At 39.4% G+C, this 20,631-nt stretch overlaps 1 protein-coding gene across 1 annotated transcript in view; it reads right to left on the bottom strand.

Moving 5' to 3' along the window:
• Nucleotides 1-19,770, bottom strand: part of nlgn2b (neuroligin 2b) — an 82,093-nt gene extending 62,323 nt beyond the window's left edge. Inside the window, exon 1 of the mRNA XM_074610908.1 lies at nt 18,855-19,770. The gene's annotated coding sequence lies outside the window, so the exon portion shown is untranslated. The remainder of the gene's footprint in view (nt 1-18,854) is intronic.
• Nucleotides 19,771-20,631: the final 861 nt, after the last annotated feature.

Here is a 20,631-nt window from a genome sequence, read left to right as displayed (position 1 = left end):
AAGCTCCACCATACTGATAGTTTGTGAAGATGATACATACTTACAGCACATGCAAGGGACTTTAAACACATAGTGCCATTAAGAGGATTTTTAAATAATATTTAGGACTTTTCCACCAATGACCTCATTCACTCTGCTCAGGAACAATGACATGAGAGCAAAAAAGGTAATGTTAAAAAATTAATACATTTAAAAATGGCACTTTCACAGCCACCTTGACATCTTAGTTATTTCGGGTCTGACCAATGTTTGGCTAGAAATGTCCAGCAACTCATGTCAATTTCTGCTCATTACATGCATACATCCATCCATCCATCCATCTGCAACCGCTTATCCCGTTAGGGGTCGCGGGGGGGCTGGAGCCGATCCCAGCCGACATTGGGCGAAGGCAGGGTACACCCTGGACAGGTCGCCAGTCCATCGCAGGGCTGACACATAGAGACAGACAACCATTCACGCTCACATTCACACCTACGGGCAATTTTAGAGTCCACAATTAACCTAACCTGCATGTCTTTGGACTGTGGGAGGAAACCGGAGTACCCGGAGAAAACCCACACTAACACGGGGAGAACATGCAAACTCCACACAGAAGGGTCCCAAGCCGGATTCGAACCTGCAACCCTCTAGCTGTGAGGCGCCAGTGCTAACCACTGCACCACCGTGCAGCCTACATGCATACAGTATTTTCAAAATAAACTTCCGTCTTCACAGGAAACAATTTGGTAAGGTTTAGGCAACAAAACTACTTAGTTGGGTTTAGGGAAAAAAATATGGTTTGGGTTAAAATAACTACACTTGAAATACTTGGTTAGGTTTAGGCAAGAAAACTACATGGTTAGGTTTAGGCAAGAAAACTACTTTGTTGAGTTTAGGAAAAAAATGATGGTTTAGGTTAAAATAACTACGCTTGAAATACTTGGTTAGGTTTAGGCTAGAAAACTAGTAAGTTGGGTTTAGGCAAGAAAACTACTTAGTTGGGTTTAGGGGAAAAAATGATGGTTTAGGTTAAAATAACTACACTTGAAATACTTGGTTAGGGGTTAGGCAACAAAACTGCTTATAGTAAGATCGTGGTTTGGGTTAAAATAACTATGTAAGTTGCATTACTTGAAGTTACATGTCAAATAAATCAACGTTGACTTCTGGTTTCACAAGGGATACAAACACCGGTCTAATGGGCAAAAATAGATGTTTTTTGACCCACTATCCATCCCGGCCTCCTCCCTACATGCCGTTTGTCGCTCTTTATGCTTCCTGGTTCACAATTACGTGCATTACATACGAATTACAGTGCATTATCTTTCGTAGGTATAGCTACAAACGGAATATAAGAACAGCCTGACAACTGGGATGCTATGTATAGATATGGGCTATAGGCAACCACCGTCCCTGAAGCTGAACATCACAGCCATTGTTTCATTTCACATCAAATGTGCTGTTGTCAAATCAAAACATGTCACTATCCCAATACTTGTTTTTATTGCACTGTACATATTTTCAAACAGCCATTCTGCCATGAAGGTTCCCTTGAATCGCAACTCATTTAAATTCAAACCAATTCAATTTCAGTGGTGTCAAAAGAGAAGTAGCTTGGCTGTTTTGCTGTGGTTTTATAAGCCACAGTTGGAAAAGAAAAGATCTGTTTCTAGGAGGCAATAATCTTTACTTATCTGAACAAATACAGCATGTTATCGTGCATTTTTCAAAAAAATATTTGTAATATTCTCTAATTTATCTTAGGCCTTTATTGGATTCAATTAAATAGTTTGTTAAGTTTCATAGAACAGATAAACTACCAGGTTATAGAATACAAATAGATAAATTAATATCAAATTACAATGAAAATATAACCTATTTTGGACGCAAAGTGTAAAAGCCAATTACACATCTGCTGCCAGCGGTGTGTGTTACATAATGAAGCTGTTTTCAGCCAATTCATCATCAACATTGATTTTAGGGGCAAATGACAGCCCTCCATGATAGTGGGTACATTTATGTCGGCCCTAATAGCCCTGTATACTAATTAAGACATTAATCTAGTTGTCGCTGTTGTCATATAAACACTTGTCTGTCTATGTCAACAGGAGTATTGTAAGAATAACCTGCTTAAAATGCCCTCACTCCAGCTCATAATGTTCTTAAATGTGTTCATGTGTCAAAAGGGACACGGGGGGGATTTGGAGTGTTTGTTTACAGGGATGACAAAAAGGTGAGTGGTAACCTAAGCCCACATTTGGAGTGAATGCCTTTAGCTAACAATGTGAATAATGAGAATTCTATTAACACTCAAAAGAAACAACAACAAAAAACATTTCTCCGTGACTCCTTGTGCCGAATTCCTCTCTGTAAACTGCCCCCAGTCTAATCAAACATACCCCTGCTGGGAGAAATCACTTTAATTTGAACTGTGTGTATGCTTAATTGAACTATTACTGCAATCTCTGTTGTCACAGTAACAAGCATGCCCTTGAATTGTTCCTATCATGTAATCAAAACAACTCCAGCCAGTTATGTTCTGAAAATTACAGCCGAAATGTGATCGTTTGGGATGTTTTTTTTTTATTACATTTGGATGTTGTCAAAACGTGTTGCAATTAGGGTATTTCGTTACCTGTTATCCCCCAATCCCCAGTGGACGGTGCAATACGCTTTAAGGGAGCATCCTGAGAGACACATGTCAGCCACACCTGCTTCATTCTTACATAAGATTATGTGAGAACAAAGAAGTAGTAGGCTGGAAAAGAGCACACATGGTTGACGCCGTACAGCACAACATTTACACAATAATACTCATTATTACAGGAGTGTGCAGTCAGTGACGGGGTGGTGGGGGGTAGGGAAGAGCAGCTGCAGTCTGGATACTGCACCAGTGTGGGCAGATAAGGGCTGTGCTGGAGAAGTGGTGTGAGATTTAAGATGAAGTGGCACGAATTGCAACAGGAGGGTGGGAACATAGAGTTATATTAGTGATATGTAGATGTAATGAGACAAAAGGACTGCAGTGCACCTTCGTTGGTATCTGTTAAGGTTCACGGACAATGACAGAGGTGGGAATGAAGGGTAACTCTTGGTTTTAAAGGGAGATACCTGGATAAGTAAAGGAAATGATAATTTAAACTGAAAAAAAAATTGAGGCTACGCCATTGGAGCACTCGATTCACCCCCGGTCATGTAGCTAAGGTATGCATATTTCTTAAATAAATCAGAAATCTATTATGGAGAGATTTGTTTAACCTATTATATGTTTACTTGGTAATAGCTATTTAAAGCTATACCGCCCTTTTTGTTGATACAAGAAAATTGGTTAGACTTTGTTTTAAGTGCATGGCAGATCTACCTAACATATTCAATCTAATTTATGTTCAGCATTACTTGCTATATTTAGGGTTTTTAAGTTTTCCGGCCATTCGTTGAATAGCGACAAATGGAAGTCGGAGCACCACTATTTTAAAGGTGCTCTATACGATATTCAGAGCATTAATATAGCAGCAAACAACTATTTGCTGTGTAAAGGATATAGAGGAGGAGCTCTGTACTGATCTCATACGGCGGTTACAGCTGATAACGCCGTCCCGACCACAGCCGTCATTGCTAAAGCGTAGCACCCACCCTCTGGTTACCGTTTTTTATAAAATGGTCACTATATTCTGACAGTAGTGCATGATACAAGTATTCTGAAAAAAATCATGTGTCTCTGTGTCCTCCGTTGCTCCTAATGGCATCTGCAGGATTTCACAGACCGGAGGAAAACAACCAATCAGAGTCGAGCTGGGGCCTGCCGTGTCTGAGCAGCTGTCAGTCACTCGCAAACTCCCGCCAAATGGTCAAACTAGGCAACGCTGATCAAATATGAATCAATATTCTGTTGCTGTAATGCCTATTTCTCACCTCAAATGTTTTCAGAAACATCTTGTAGTGTACTGTTTAGCTGTAAAATGAGAAAGTTTGTGACCCGGCAGCCATGCTGAGATCAGTTGTTGAAGAAATAACAAGCACCACCCAGCAGCTGGAGCACAGCCAATAGGAACGCTCTCTTTCTGAAATGACCTGTGATTGGCCAAAGTCTCCTGTCACGGGCTAGATTTTCTAAAGCCTGAAAACAGAGCCATGAGGAGGTGCAGAAGTCTAGTTTTCTCTCAGAACACTTGAATTACAACATGCTGAAAGGTTATTATGGAATTTTTGCCCAATGATGCCAAAAACATTCTGCCTACTGAAGCTTTAATTTATTGCTCAAATACTTAATTTACTTGGATTTTGCGGCAATAATCGACAACACTAGTAATCTAAAAACAGTTATGGAAAAACGTGCACTTGGGCTTTCATGATATTTCAATGGATCATCCACTATTGATTGTTTAATCGTCCAATAAACGCTGAAGGAAATCGCTTGAAATGTGAATTCCTAATAAGAATATTTCAATAATCTAGATATAGTGTATTACAATATAACAAGCCTATGTCAAATAGGTATACAATGCAATAAACTGTCTTTCACTGGTATTCAATACATCAGTGACAAAAACTTCACAACTCATTTTGTAAGTTTATTACATTTCGCTTAGAATAATTCATTTGGACAGCACAATTTTTGCAAAACAATTTCACTCAATATACGATTTCACTGAAATGAATCACAAACAATCATTTGAAATTAGCGTCCAGCCCACACAAACACCTTTTCTGCCATTTGAGAACCATCACCTTGGCAACAGTAATGATTATAGCAGCTATCACCTTGGCTCCTATAATCATTACCCTATTCAAACCATTATCAACAAAGCCTTTCATAATGCAAGGTAGGTTTGTGCTATACAGCACTGCATATCAGACTATACTGAATAATGGTTAACATCGAGGATGATACTTGTTATGTTGTATAGAACAGAAGTATTATATACATACTTTATATTGTATTATATACTGTATAGTATTGAATAGAAGTTGGATTTATATAAGCCTTTGTCCAAATATAATGTTATTACAAGAAGACAATTTGCAAAATGATGAATAATATAGGAATATCCCATTCACATTATTACATCCATTTGGGCGTTGGACCCATTGTAGATCTGGAAGGATTTTGCACTGTACGTTTTCCAATGATGTAGACGTATAACTTTTTTCAGAGCTCAAAGTTATTTTTAAAGTTCTAAAAATAAAAGTCCATTGTGTCTTCTTACAGGGCCACCTGACAGTCTATAACACTTAAATAACTTCCCCAAGTATCATCACACTATTGACGTATTTGGTCAGAAATAGTGATATTTGTGTTGTCAGCACTGCCCAATCTTTTCTTAGAGAAAACTCCACACCATAAAACTGAGTCCATCACAAAATAGATCTATAAAATCTCTCCATGTAAAGTATGAAAGTGTAAAGTGCCGTATTTTTTATGAAGTTAAATGTTTAATTGTCCAATATAAAAAATATCATGCATGAGAGAGTTAAGAGGTACAATGACTTGAGCTCCATTGAGTTGAAAGAATTGTGAGGGGAAGTGGAAAGTTATTTTTGATACGATTACACCAACATCTCCCTTTTCCTGATTTAATTCTTATCGTTCTTTAAGTATCCGGCATCCATTTGGTTTCCATGCTTTTGTTTTGCTAAAAACCCGGCTCCCTAACTGCTGTGGTAATACACTGTAGTCCAGATGTGTTCTGAGTATCCAAACAAATAAATAATTAAGATGTTTTCAGACCGGCTGGGATAACCTGCATAGTGTTTGGCAACGAACCACCCATTTTCTCTGAAAATAAACCAGAGGAGGTCTAAATGCAGTTACTCCTGTGATATCACCAGGGGACACCAAGAATAACAAATTAATGTTTTTGTTTCGTCGTTTTCGCTTTTCTTACCGTTTGTTCAAAACAGAAAAAGTGGCCTTAGTCTGACAATTTGATGCACTTTAAAAAAAAACAAGGGAAAATTAGATATAACATTTGCCTTTTTCTTGTTTGCAGCTACAGTTCTTTAATGTTAACAAAAAGTTTTAGTTGCCTAACCCTACCAACTAGTATCTCGACTTAATAAAAAAGACAAATTCTAGAGGCTTCAAAACAGCAGTCCAAAAATCAATGGGTTACTACGTCCACTTCTTATATACAGTCTATAGCTTAACCCTAACTGTATTTTAACCATATTGTTTTTTTGCCTTAACCACAGTTTTTCTCGATCTTTAACCATAGCCTACTGTACTGTAGTTGCCTGAGAATTTTAAAAATGTCGACATTGGATGAAAAAAAAAGAAAAAACGCTCTTGAAAGTACTGTAATCAAGGGTTTTGCAGAATCATCCAACACTGACGTTACTAACCTAGGTCTCTATTTGCATTGTACTTTCCTTTGCATCTTTAGGAATGCATTACCATACACTTTGCTTTACATCTATAATTTCTGAAAACATGCAAGTAATGATGGCAAAAAAGGCAGGGGAATCTATAATACAATTTGAGATGCAACACATACTGTAGATCATGTGTTATTACACTCTGGAAAAAAAATCAATGGATACACAGGGCAAATCAATATTATAATAGTTTGTCTACAGCCATAATAAAGGACCTTTCTTTCATGTAGGTGGGGACATTGTACAGACGGGATAAGGAAGGAGCTGTCACTGTTAATTGGAAATATAGATGCACACCACGGGGAAAACCTCGCAGATGTTTAAATAGGGGATCAATCACAAATGGAAACCTAAAGAAATCGTATACTGTAAGTGTGGGAGATAGCAGGTGCGCCATGTTTGACCACAGACGATCATAATAATGGGTAATACAATCGTCTACAAGTCACACAGCTGGTCCTGCAGCTACACACTGCTCATCTGTTCCAGGAGGGGGAAAAAGCAGACTGGCTTTTCTAGCCAGAAGAGTTCAGCAACACGTCCTGGAACATAAGCCTGCTTTATTGTCTCACATTGGGGGGAATTTTTGACTCAGGATCATCATTCATTTGAGTAAATACATACAGTTTACTTTGCCATGCAACGCAAGCTGCCACAACACTGAGCGGCTGCTGAAATTTAAACGTCGCCTTAAGAGGACTGTCACGTTCGGTGGAAAGTGTACCTCAACAGATGGGCTGGCTGCATTGATGATGCATAGGTTAGCTTATGTAGAGCACTATCTGAGACTCGCTGTATGTGATTTATTCCCGCTCAAATGATTTGTATGCCCAAAAGTGTTGAGAGGTTTCCTGTATTCCAAAGGTACTGCTCTGAGGTCAGCTGAATAACAGATGGCGGATGTTATTTGGGATTCAGTGCGATTACTGACTTTTAAAATGGACAAGTCACTCCAAAACATACAAGACTCTGTAGCTCGCTATATTTTGATTACATTTGGGATTTCTCCTATACAGTGTTTACATAATGTTTGATTTTGCTTTTTTCATCTGTTCGTCAATGTAATAATACGTAAATTGTCTATTTGACAGGACAAAAGCACCACGCTGAATAAAATATTTCAATAAAAAAGTAGACGGCAACATGTTATCAGATCATCATGCAGCCTCATTAAGCCTGACAACTTAGGTCTTAACTTAAGTCCAAATTAAGGCTGTAAAAGTTAACGCGATAATAACGTATTAATGCAAACGCATTAACACAACATGATTTTTCGGTTGTTGCGACCTCAGTTTAATAGAGTGAAGATACGGGCATCATGTGAAACTAGAAAACCTAAGAAATCTATTGGTACCAACCGTGTCATACTAGCTTGTCGCAAAGAAGGCTAAATAATGCTGTGAAATTACGGTCAATTTTGGTGAGGAAAAACTGTCATGGCCATTTTCAAATGGGTCCCTTGACCTCTCACCTCAAGATATGTGAATGAAATGAGTCTCCTCTTTACAGACATGCCCACTTTATGATAATCACATGCAGTTCTGGGGCAAGTCATAGTCAAGTCAGCACACTGACACACTGACAGCTGTTGTTGCCTGTTGGGCTTGAGTTTGCCATGTTATGATTTGAGCATATTTTTTATGCTAAATGCAGTACCTGTGAGGGTTTCTGGACAATATTTGTCATTGTTTTGTGTTGTTAATTGATTTCCGATAATAAATGTATACATACATTTGCATAAAGCACTCCGATGTTGATAAGAGTATTAAATACTTGACAAATCTCACTTTCAGGGGTATTTTGAACAGATAAATAATGTGTGATTATTTTGTGATTAACCGCGATTAACTATGGACAATCATCAATTGACAGCCCTAGTTCAAATACAACAGTAAAGGAAGGATTGTTAATAAATTGCCAGAATATTAAAGGTGCACTGTGTAGGATTTGGTGACATCTAGCGGTGAGGTTGCAGATTGCAACCAGCTAAAACTTCTCCCGTGTGCCAAGCATGCAGGAACACTACGGTGGCTGACACAGAAACGTGAAAATGTGAGTGTTTGGTTTGTCCGTTCTGGGCTACTGTAGAAACATGGCGGCCGGCTTGGTGAAGAGGGCCTGCTCCTTATGCAGATATAAACGGCTCATTCTAAGGTAACAAAAACACAACAACACTTATTATACACTAAAGAAAACATACTTATTAATATTATATTCCATTCCTGCCAATATATCTCCCCATACACAGTGTTCATTTAATTGCTACACCTTTGTGTTCAGTAGTTTTTAAACATGAACTCCTGTTCTTATGAAGAGGAATGGAGCATCAGGTTGGTTCAGGTAGGGCACTGGGTTCCTGCATGCCATCAGCTGATCAGTATCAACTGACTCTTACAATCACCTATCAGATTAAAACAAGGTAATTAGGTGGTCGTGATAATCGGACAAGCTCACACTCTCACTCCTGTGATTATTCATGTCACTGCTCCCGTTACGGGTCGCACGCCACGACTCCCCCATGCTGCTTGGTTTCATTTGTCGAGCACCCTAAAATGCAGAGCATTATCCATCATGTGCATCTTCTGGGCATCTAGTTGCAATAAATCCTCCTGAATCCTTTGATGTAAGTGTCTGACTGAATTGCCTGACATATTACAAGAGCACTGACTGCACAATGTAGTAGTTTTAGTAGTCCACAATGTAACCCTTTGGTTACATACTAGACTTCTTCTTCTTGAAGTTCATTGTTAGATATAATGAGAAAATATAGCTTGAGGACACTATGACGCTATATTTACACTGGGCATTCATTTGCCACTATACAGTTTATCCATACAGGAGGCACAACAAAAATCAAATACAGATTTCACATTGTATTCAAGCAACCAACAGATTTTATTCATGAGTAGACAGCCCAGCACAGGGAAAATAGCTCACTAGCTACAATAGTATGCCAACTAGGCCTGAGAGTGTGAGTAGTCACTACATCACAAAGCCTCTTGAAACACACATTTTACGAAGACGTGCAGATGAATTCCGTGGTGCCACTTCTTGGTATGACGGAGCCTTTAGTATGCATATATATGGCACCATTTGTATGGAAGGCAAAGGGTGCCCATATTTTAAGGAAATATGTTAGGGATGTGAAGGTGAGGAAATTTTCCCACCGATTAATAAACTCGTGATAACACCGGTGTTACCGATTACACCGGACATTTTACAAGAAAAGATGGCGGTCAATATATGTAACGCGCTTCCTTTGCTCTTTACCGTCGGGTGGTGGTGTTTCTGGCCTCTCCGGTACTGTCTTCAAACTAGAGGTCTTGACCTTTTGAGAACATATGGTGTAACCCAAAAAATCCACATTTTGGGAGTAGGAGTGGGAAGGAGTGGAGCCCAGTTTATTTGAACAGGCACAAGGGTGGACATTGATGGTCCATTTAGATGATGCAGAGATCAGAACTTTTGACATCTACGACATACTAAGATTAAGGGAGATATGAATCATTGACTTTAATCCTTCATACACTAACAAAATGGCATATAAGGGCCAAATGAGCAGTTCAGAATCCACAGCGTGTAACAATAACTAGTCCCAGATCAACAGAAATCCCAGGGTTAAACCTGCTGATATAATGTAACACAGCACAGTATACCCAAACAGTAGACACTACGTCTAAAATGTCTGTTGCTGACTATTTAAGTGAAGAGCCTTGTGGGATGCCTGTTTTTTTTGCACAGGGCTTCAACAGAGCAGCTACTTCGACGTTTAATTAATTGAAGGTCAAGTACAGTACATAGTTTTATTTGGAACACCAAACATTTTAATTAAGTCAAAAAATAAAATAAAAAAGTTGTAATTTTCATATTTAAAAGCATTCTGAATTCAAGGTTTGTGATGTTGCCTTTTGCAGTGACATGTCAAAGCTTGCTGTTGACACAATGATGTGCCTTTTCCATCAACTGGTTTGGAGCAAATAAACTGGGCTACAGTGTAGTTTGGCCAGAAGTTGACGCTATAGGCTACACATGAATGTAATCCACCAGTAAACGGAGTAGAAGAAATAGAGATTGTGAACCGGAAACAAATCTAGTCACCTTGGTCATCTAACCATCTATGATAGAAAATATTGGAAAAATGGAGAAAGGTCTTCAAGAAATGGTTTCAGTTGGGCCAATTTTAATTGTTCTTTCATATCAGCTATAATTGGCCATGTCCTATGCTGTCCGGAGACAAAGACACGACATGTTATGGTAATATCCAAGAAGATGTCGACAGCAGAGTTAAATGTTCGCCACGTCAGAATTTTTACGGCAAAGGCATTTCCATGATCCATTTAGCCCAACTCTTTTCGACAAACGCAAAAAAAACACCTCAAGCGAGCGTAAAAACTTTTTCGCAATTGAGGACGTTTTATAAAATTTTGCCACTTCCATACTTCCAAACAAACCAACAAAAAAGTATTTTGAAGTATATTTTCTTCAAAAAATGTACATGCGTAGAAATATACCCCCAACACACCTAGTATACCAACAATATATTGTCAATATAGAAAACATATACTTGTTTTTGACTTGTGTGAATGCATGCACGTACACATACACGCAAAACAACAAAAACTAAACAAAAAAAGCGACTAAATTGTGAGTTATAACAATAACATAATATGCCCTTATAGAGGTTCACTGAAATTGACCAAGTTCATTAGTGATCACCTCTGGTAACGTTTTCCAAGCCAAAAAATAATGGGAACCAAAGGTCTTGAAAAATATAACCACAATTATATTTTTCTAGACTTAGGCTCTCTAAAGGTAAAAATTCGGATATTTGGTCCAAGAACAGCTTAAAAGTTGGAGGAGATTCATTTTTCCAAAGTAGCAGTATGCATTCCTTAGCAAAATATGTCCTAGTAATTAATACGTAGACCATACCATACAGCTTTTCTAATGCAATACTTCAAAATGTGCATAGAAATATTTGAATGGAAACACAGCTACTGTGAGTGTATTTATGTGTGGCTTGTCTTTCTGATGGCATGACACAAGATTTTTTTCAAAATGTTCAATGTTCACTGAAGACAAAATGGCCACCATTTTCAATGTCACTGGTAGAATTTGAAAAGCCTTTTCAGAGCCCAGTATTATTCAGAGAATCATTCATATATATGCTTGTCATTGATTCAGATTATAGCTATGTCTTAAAATGTCTGTGGATTACGTTGTCTAATCTCACTTCCAGCTGCGTTGCCTTTCGATTTATATCGACGATTCAGAAAATTCACAGAGTCGGTGACTAACACTCACACGTCGCTTTTTGTTTCCGGTCAATGCATGTCAATCTTCACTCATTTTTCTGTCCCTAATTATATCTTCAACTTTATACAGTAGCTACACTGGGTTTCTACAAGGCACTGAGCATTGCCATTCACAAGACAGGAAGGACATACTGTGCGGAGACTCTTCACTTCTGCACTTGGGGTGGAGAGTAGGTGGGGGCATGGTTATTAACATTTCCTTTAGCACCACATCTCTTTAGGCATTTAAGTTCCTCACTGTATCCAAAGCCAATGAAACTAGCATTAGCTCACTTCATATTGCAACATTAACCGGCTATTATGTTCCCATCTGAAAAGGTAGAAACTGTGACATTTAATTAATAATAAATGGGCTTGCTCCCCAATACATCATGTGCTGTAGGCTACATTTCAAACTGCATATCTGTCCAATGCATGTCAACACCGCCCCACACCTTTCTAAAGAGCACCAGCTGCTTAATGTGTGTGCCGTGTCATAAGAATTACGATCAGTGTAGTTCAATGATAAACTGCCACTGCTTGAAAGAAACGTCTTTCTTTTTTTTTATAAGAGTACACGCCGTATTCGATTGCCAGCTCGAGCTTGTGTATCACTGCCCAACACATATCTGAGTGTTACAGCTGCTTAATGGATCATGTCTGATGAATTGAAGGGTGGAACTTTGCAATTCAGGAAAGGTCACGTGTCCCGTTTTAATGGGCTCGCCGTTTCTGCCGCTAATAAAAGACACATTAAATTACCAGATATTGTAATGGAGTTTGGTGTGATGTTCCTCCCAGACTTTCGCAAGACAGGACAGCACTTATCCTGGCTTATCTCATGGATGACTGTTATGTGATATTGTTCAAAAGGAGGTTACACAAGATGGTTACCATGGCATTTGCACAGGCGTTTTCTCCAGCTTTACTTTGCTCACGGATAATGGGTCAGGTCAAGCTATTCTCCTGCTTTTCTCCTCCTCGGTCGTGACGTGACTGAGAGCTGGGTCATTTTAACCTCCCTTTCCTCTGACTTGACATCTTCACACAGAAATTAAAATCTCCCAAGCCTCCATTGCAGCAGCTACACCATTAACCCGGAATGCAGTAAATGGTTTATGTAAAGATGCTGTAGCTTCGTGAGAAACTATTGGCTGGTCATATGGCGGAGGGATGTATGGATAGTAACAGCTGCCACGCCTCCAAGCTGAACAAATATTAGGCAGTATGGGCTGGATTTTCATGCTGTTTGGGGCTTCAACCTGGCTTTTCTTGCTTTGTGATAATTGTACAAACACAACATAGTGGTGCTCAAAAATCTAAAAAGTCACATGATGTGTCTGTTTTTGTGCCATAAATGTGCAGCTTTCTGGACAGGGAGAAGCAAGTCAATGGGACTTGTTGCCAACCGACAACAGGTTATGTCCAATCCTAATGTCCAACATGTCAGTCCAACAGACATTACAGATTTTGAAGAATGTTCTTGATACATATCTGAGGGCTCAGGATAGTCCCACTCTAAAACAATTGGTGAGCAGTGCACACGAGGGCTCTCCTGTGGACTTTTTGAGCACTCAAAACACACTTTTTTTAAGTGCACAATCCTGCAGACTCTCCATCCATAAGGGACTGACCCACAGTTCTTAGAGTTGTGACATGAAACACGGGAATGAGAAGCGAACCTCAGAAGCAACCCCAGAAAAAGAAAAACCAACAACAATAAGAACAAAAACAAAATTGAAATCAAGAAAAGGTGCTGGCATGGAGGCATGATGACAATTTGATACAGCAGTATTACTATTTTACAAACAACTGTTATTACAATTATTTATGGGTCCTCATTGTAATGGCCAATTAAATACCTACCTCCTGGCCATGTGATGACCCTCTTTTATCCCTTAAAGGGATAGTTTGGGTGTTTTGAAGTGGGGTTGTATGAGGTACTTATCCATAGTCAGTGTATTACCTACAGTAGATGACAGTCGGCACGCTCCCAGCTTGGAGAAGCCAACAGGAGTTACCGCACGGAACCAAAGCAATGTACTGCTGTGGACGAGGCCGGCAGGAAAACTTATTTTAGCTACCTATAAATGCCCACCTAAAAAAAATTATTTCAGTTTAAGTGTACGCTATATTTAGAATATTTTCGCTGGTTTACCTTGTTGTGAAAGAGCTATACAGTCTGTTTCCGATGGGGAACTGAAGCTGTTATCTATGCTCTCGACAAAGCAACGAAACTCCATTGAAAAATAAAAACAGTAATTTTACCTCGCAGAACAAAGAAGTTGTTTTTACTTTTGTTAGTTCTGATTCATCAAAGTCACACAATAGCACAAACAGCAACCCCTGTCTTCTGCGAGGTAAAATTACAGTTTTTTTCAATGGAGTCTGGTGGCTTTGGCGAGAGCATAGATGGATAAAACGGCTTCAGTTCCCTGATGGACAGAGCTGTCTCAAGGCAAGGTAAACCGGCGAGAGAATATTCTAAATATAGCGTACACTGATATCGATTTTTTTAGGTGAGTCTTACTTTTAGGTGATTAAAATACATTTTTCTGCAACCCCGTCCACAGCAGTACATTGCTTTGGTTCTGTGCAGTAACTGCTGTCTGCTTCACCAAGCTGGAGGCGTGTCGACCGTCATCAACTGTAGTTGATACACTGACTATGGCTAAGTACCTCATACAGTCCCACTTCAAAACACCCAAACTGTCCCTTTAAATTCCCATTTCAATGTTTCAGTCATAGAGTGGCCATTGCGATTGGATCATTAGTACACCAAATGATCTGCTGGTTTAAAATACCAGACTGGCTTTATCATGTATACCTGCAAAGATGATGTTTGGTCAAGAAATTTCTCCAACCACCTCTCCTAGTCACAGCCTGGATCTGCTGCTGGTCTTACATTCAAATCATATAGCAAAGGGAACTTTGAGTGCATAATACATAACATACATACATCATATTTTTGCACATTTCAAAGTGTGATTGCGTCATTGCTAGGAGACCACTCGTTCATTAACACTTTTTTCAGTGCGGCCTCTTGATGTGATAGCAGCATAATGATACTGTACAGCTTGTAATGCTTTCGGTATGAGGAGTGTATGAGGACATGTACTTGGATAGAGGAAGACGAGATTCTCTGGTAGCAGCATAATTTGTAAGGACAGACGTTGGTATCTACAGTACTAAAAGCCTTCAATTTAAAATGGACAGTGACAAAAAGCACCATACCCAGACAGTGAACGTAAATGTAGACGTAAACAAGCTGAAGTAAAACATGTCGGCACAATTGGAATAAAATCAAATTGTAGCCGTCTTTGATTGTTTTTTCATGCATCTTTTCTGCGCAGATTATATAACTTAAACCCAGTAAAAACACCTATTGATCATACTTTTGTTTATGGCCACAGTGAAATGAAGAAACAAATGACACTTCAGTTTACCATCACTCACCACCTAAATTGTATAAACCAACATTCCTATGGCTGTGGTGGTTTAGTGCAAGCAGCCTATGCCCATACAGCACCAGCGGCCTGCAAACATACAGTAAGTCTTTATATTATACATTCATTCTGTCTCATAGCGAGGCTTGTTGACTCCGTGTGTTGACTAGAACAATTGTATTCATCCATCCACACTGCACCTCACTATCAGAAAGCAGACTAAAGGGCCATTTCACCAACTGCCAAATTCACATAGGCATACATATGCATTGTTTTAAATAATACTGTGTGCACGTCTTCAATCCACGACCATGCACTGAGCCATCAGTTAGCAGCTAAAAGAAATGATACAGATGAAAATTGACATGTCGTATATTAAAGTCGTAGAGAAGAATTCAAGTTTAGCATTTGTTTGGCTTGGCATGATAAGATCATCAATTCAAAATTGAGCTTTAACCAAAAAAAATAACCAGAATTGCAATACCCTTAAAAACCCATTTCTCACCAGAGCGATGCGAAAATGCGGTTTGGGAATACGGAAAATCTGCGTGCAAATTTTCCGCACGACAACTATGCGCACTGGTTCCGGTGCAAATTATCCGCGTTGCCGTGTTCCATTTTCTTCAATGAGGCCAAATGAGTTTCCTCCTAAATATAGCTTGTGTCCACTCCACACAACAAAAACTTGTCTAAGGGGCTAACGTTAACTACACAATACATAAACCGATCGGACCCCAAATTTGATAGAAAGTGCATATCAGCTACATTACCATCTTCATTGTATCCCAGCTGCTGGGAGATACCAAGCCATATATTGTCCTTTATTTGGTTGTTGAGGTAGTGGTGTTTGTTGTACATAATTGGGTGTTGAGAATAGGAGAGCCCATTGTTATTCCAAAACACCGCTACAGGAATGAGTCCTAAAACCCAGAAATAAGTTAGCATTTTAGCACTTCCGGTTCCCTTGTTTGGAACCCAATGTTTTTTTTGAATGGGTTTTTAGTTAGATGCCTGAAATAAGTCTTTTTGTTCTATGACATCAAAAACGTCAAAAAATACTCGTAAATTTTGAAGCCTCTATGTGTCTTAAAAAAGGCGGTTGCTGACAAGTGGCTAAATGAGACTACTAAACATCATCACGCCGACTCTTCCGCCTTTACAGCCTTTTTGTGTATACTCAAGTCCATGCGAACGTGGTGTAGTTCGTTTATAGCCTAATGTTAGCTTTTTACTTCTTTTTACAATTGCATTTATGCTTCAAAAATCATAGAAGGGTTGGTAATTTGTGAAGATTATCTTGCTGAACAAAAAATGTAAGTATCATAAATGTGTGTTTGCCACAGAGCTTATTTTCGGCAATAATCCAAAACCCAATGGAAAAATCCTATTGGCTTTTTGTCGAGGGAACCCAGGGCGATGCTAACTTCCTGGTTGGCCTATAAAAATGCATCATCCCTAGAGCACTCTATAGTCCAAAAAATGTCCCATTGGACCAAATATGCCCATTTCTCCGACAATCCGTTACCCTGAAAACAAACGGCCATCGTTTCAAGGCCCCAAAAATACACACTCTCTGTGCAACAAACAGAAGCACATGGCTAATTAGTATGCAGAATGACGGTTGGAACAAAGAATTCCATTGGTCAAACATACTGTATATTTCCGCAGGCGTAAATCCGCTGAAATCAAGGTCCGTCCGAATATTTTTTTCCCTTGCACGAATGTTCCGCAGGGATGTGCAAGCATTCTTAAGAACCCACAAAATCAGATTTTATGAATTCCTGTGTGAATTTTTTGGGTGGAAAATCTGTGCTTGGTGTGAAACGGTGTTAATAGTTAGAATAGTGCAATGTCAAGGTAAAATTATCTGACTGTCCCTTTTAAATGTTGGGCCTTGGTAATGAAAATAAGCACTGGTATTACACAAGGCCGCTCTAGCTCAAAAACTAGCTATATAGCTACTACATATAAACTACAAAACAACTTGACAACAACCCTGTCCTCCTTCAAGAAAACTCTAGTTTTAATCCTGTTTTTGTAAAACAGAATCACATTGAACATCCTTCCTACACTTCACCTTACTCACCCAAATATACCTCATTAAACATTAAGACTACACATTTTGTTCTGGATTGTAAGTCTCCACTTCACGTCATCATCCAATCCATTAAACCGCCAATTTTTCTTTCTTTTGTTTTATTCCATTTATCTTTTCCATTTTCCCTCTGGAAACCAAATGACACTGCGCTCACCACAATATGACCTTTATTGGCCCTTTGTTTTAGTTTATTGGATACAGTACTCGGGGAATGGTTGCAGTCACAGTATCTTTTCTTGGAGATAAAAATGCTGGTAGTTTGAAAAGTTAAAGTATTAACTGTTGTTTGGTTGATTACAGCATGTGTGATGTCACTACAATATGTACATCCTTGTATAGCAAAGGATCATCCTTCAATATAACGCCACCAAATCTTCAAGGCCCACTTGCTAGTGAATAACTAGACACAAAATGGATCCATTTCAGAAAGAGATAATCAAATTATTAGCTTGGAAGGAATACAGGTTCTAAATGTTCCCAAGAGACATTTCACAATGGGGGTTCTGGGTATATTTCTGCCAGATCTTTGCTCTATACCATGTACTTTCCTCTTCTATGTAATGACAACATTTAGATTAGGTATGGCATATATGAAGCCCAGCAAGTTTTCAGCCATCTATCCGAGTAAGTGTCCAAATGCCAGTAACCAGGTTGACATGACGCCGGCTTAAGAAAGCAATCAAAGCTATTCCAACAGTACACGAACAAGAGTAATACCAAATTCTGCAAAAGTCTACAAAATCACTTTATTGGTTTTCTGATGGATTTTAAATGTCACTCGTCCATAGCTACAGGCACCGAATCAGTTGGGGGAAAGAAAGAAAAAAACGCATTTATTCCCTAAAAATGAAAACATACCATTTCTCATCCATGACCTGTCAGAACAGAGGTCCTGTTGTCTGCCATTAACTGAGCACAGCCTCAACCACCACTGAATATTAATGGAGAGCCTTTCCCTGGATCATCGGAGTGTGTGCATTTAATTCACAATCCTATCTGCATCTTCTAGGGCACAGTGTGAGTGTTTGTGCTGTTACTGTGTGTGTGTGTTGTGGGTTTGTTCATGAGAGAGAGAGGACATCTTCTGAGTTCAAGGCCTGTAACACACTCTGGTTGAGATTAGTTCTATTGCAGCACAGCAGCATGTGTGTCTAATTAAACCGTATTACAGAACATGAATAAATGGAATAAAAGCTTTTGTCAAAACAATCTATATTAAGGGGGAAAGAAGGAGACTATTTTGGAGCCAACTAGAGAAGAGTCTGATTGACAGCCTATACATGATGAGATGATTCCCAATTAAATCACATGCATCATGGTTAAAAAAAATGCCATGTTGATGACAACAAAGTATAGGTTGATCATGTTAAAGATGTGACAGCTTATCAACAGGCAAGGCCAATCAAAAGGCTCCCACTGAAAAGGGGGGAAGAAAAAAGATGTGCTATAGCAACAAAGTGGCAACCAGGATTTACATTGAAAATCTCATTCCCCCTCCAAATTGTGACAGTGCGTCAAGATGGATAACGTGCGCAATGTGCGAAGTCACCAAAGCGTACAGATTGCGCACAACATAAAAAAGCACCATGATAGACAGAAAAAAAATCTCCAGTCACGTTTTAGGAAGGTAGTGGTGGTGGTGGACATATACATAGAGCTTACCTAAAAGACTCGCTGGGATTGTGATGATGACGATGATGATGATGGCCCGTCCATCTAAACACGATTCTTCTCTTGCCGGTGTGTCGATGGTGTTTTTTGTTTTTTTTAAACTAGGCCATTTCTTCCACCCTGATCGCGATTATTTCTCAGGAGGGCAACGCGTCGCAGGCGTCCGCACATCAGTACACCTTCTTGGTGTCCGTCTTTCTCCGGCTTTTCCAAAAAAAGCACACCTCATACTGCCCCCTCCTCCTCTCATCCCTCTCTGACAACACCCCGGCTCTGTTCCTTAGATCCACCAAATATTAGACTTTTTTTCTTTTTTTTAATATATATATATAATGTTGGGTGAGCTGCAGCAGCAGCGAGTGGGATTCGAACAGGAGGGGGAAAAAGGCGCTCACAGTAAAAAAAAAAAAAGGAAAAAAGAAAGAAATGCGTAACGCTATAGCGTCAAGACTGTGCGCGTTGCTTCAAAAGTCAACGCAGCGATCTGTCCTCTTTTCCCCATTTGTTGTCCATGCTGGTAATAATAATAATCCACACGGTATCCACGGCACCGCTGGGGGGGCCTCTTCGAAAAACACCGATTGTTTGACTTCGAATATGTGAAATAGACGCTCTAAAAGCGCACCAACAAAAAAAAATAGAGGTGTCCAATCTTCTTCTTTTTACGCGCTTGCGTGGTGCTCTCTCTCTCTTGGATTCACTATTATATGATGCTCTTCACAGAAAACAGAGGCTCAGACTGGGAGACAGCGAGGCAGGGATCTTCCGTTTAGCCTTCATGGTTATAGAATAGCACCAGAATGTGCGTTAAATATGAGGATGCGGTGGTGGTGTTATTATGGAGCGCGATGCCTGCACTGTAGAGGATCCCACGGCTTGTGCTCCAACAGCCTCTCTCTCTCATCCTCTCTCTCTCTCAGTGCGGTTCCGTCTCTCTCTCTCTCTCTCTCTCTCTCTCTCTCTCTCTCATAGGACACCACTTGCCATATTTCAATCTCTCTGCTCGTTGTCATGACGAGGAGGTGCGACGCAATGAACGGCCGCTGAAATCGTCATGCGAAAGAAAAAAAAGAAAAAGATAAAATGTGCATTTGAAACACAGGGGTTGGGGATTTGCTTTGATTCTTTTTAGATGAGGATCTGCACCAGAGCTGACGTCAGAGAGTTTTGTTTTTTTTTTGGCGCCAGGCATATGTGCATTTCACAAATATAAGAGAGATTGATTTTCTTTTACATGAGTATTTCAGTATAGCAAGCGCCTATACACAACAATATATTTCTATATGATGTATGTAAAAATACCTATTTATATTGGTAACACTATATTTTACCTTTCCTGTGATGTAAATTGTATTTAACAAAATTTCCTTGTTGAGGATTTTTAGGTAAAAAAAATGGAGACAGTGTTCAGTCCACTTTCAGTTTAAACCTGCATTCGTTGATTTTGGCCACTCGGAGGCAGCAAAAACAAGCTGTAAACACAACACTGACATATTATCACCTTAAAGGGATAGTTTGGGGTGTTTTGAAGTGGGGTTGTATGAGGTACTTATCCATATTCAGTGTATTACCTATACAGTAGATGACGTCAGCGTATCCACAGTTTCAGTGGAAGTTACTGCGCAGAAGCGAAGTAATGTACTGCTGTGGACGGTGCCGGCAGTGAAACAAATTTTGAGAAATGCTCACCTAAAAAAAGTTAAAGGGACTGTTTGTAACTTCTTAAACGTATAAATCACCCGGGTCGGTGTCCCATGCACGCTCGCAT

This window comes from Sebastes fasciatus, chromosome 16 (genome assembly GCF_043250625.1).
Source record: "Sebastes fasciatus isolate fSebFas1 chromosome 16, fSebFas1.pri, whole genome shotgun sequence".
NCBI lineage: Eukaryota > Metazoa > Chordata > Actinopteri > Perciformes > Sebastidae > Sebastes > Sebastes fasciatus.
The sequence above is the reverse complement of the archived record's forward strand: the minus strand, read 5'-3'. Positions and strand labels throughout refer to the sequence as shown.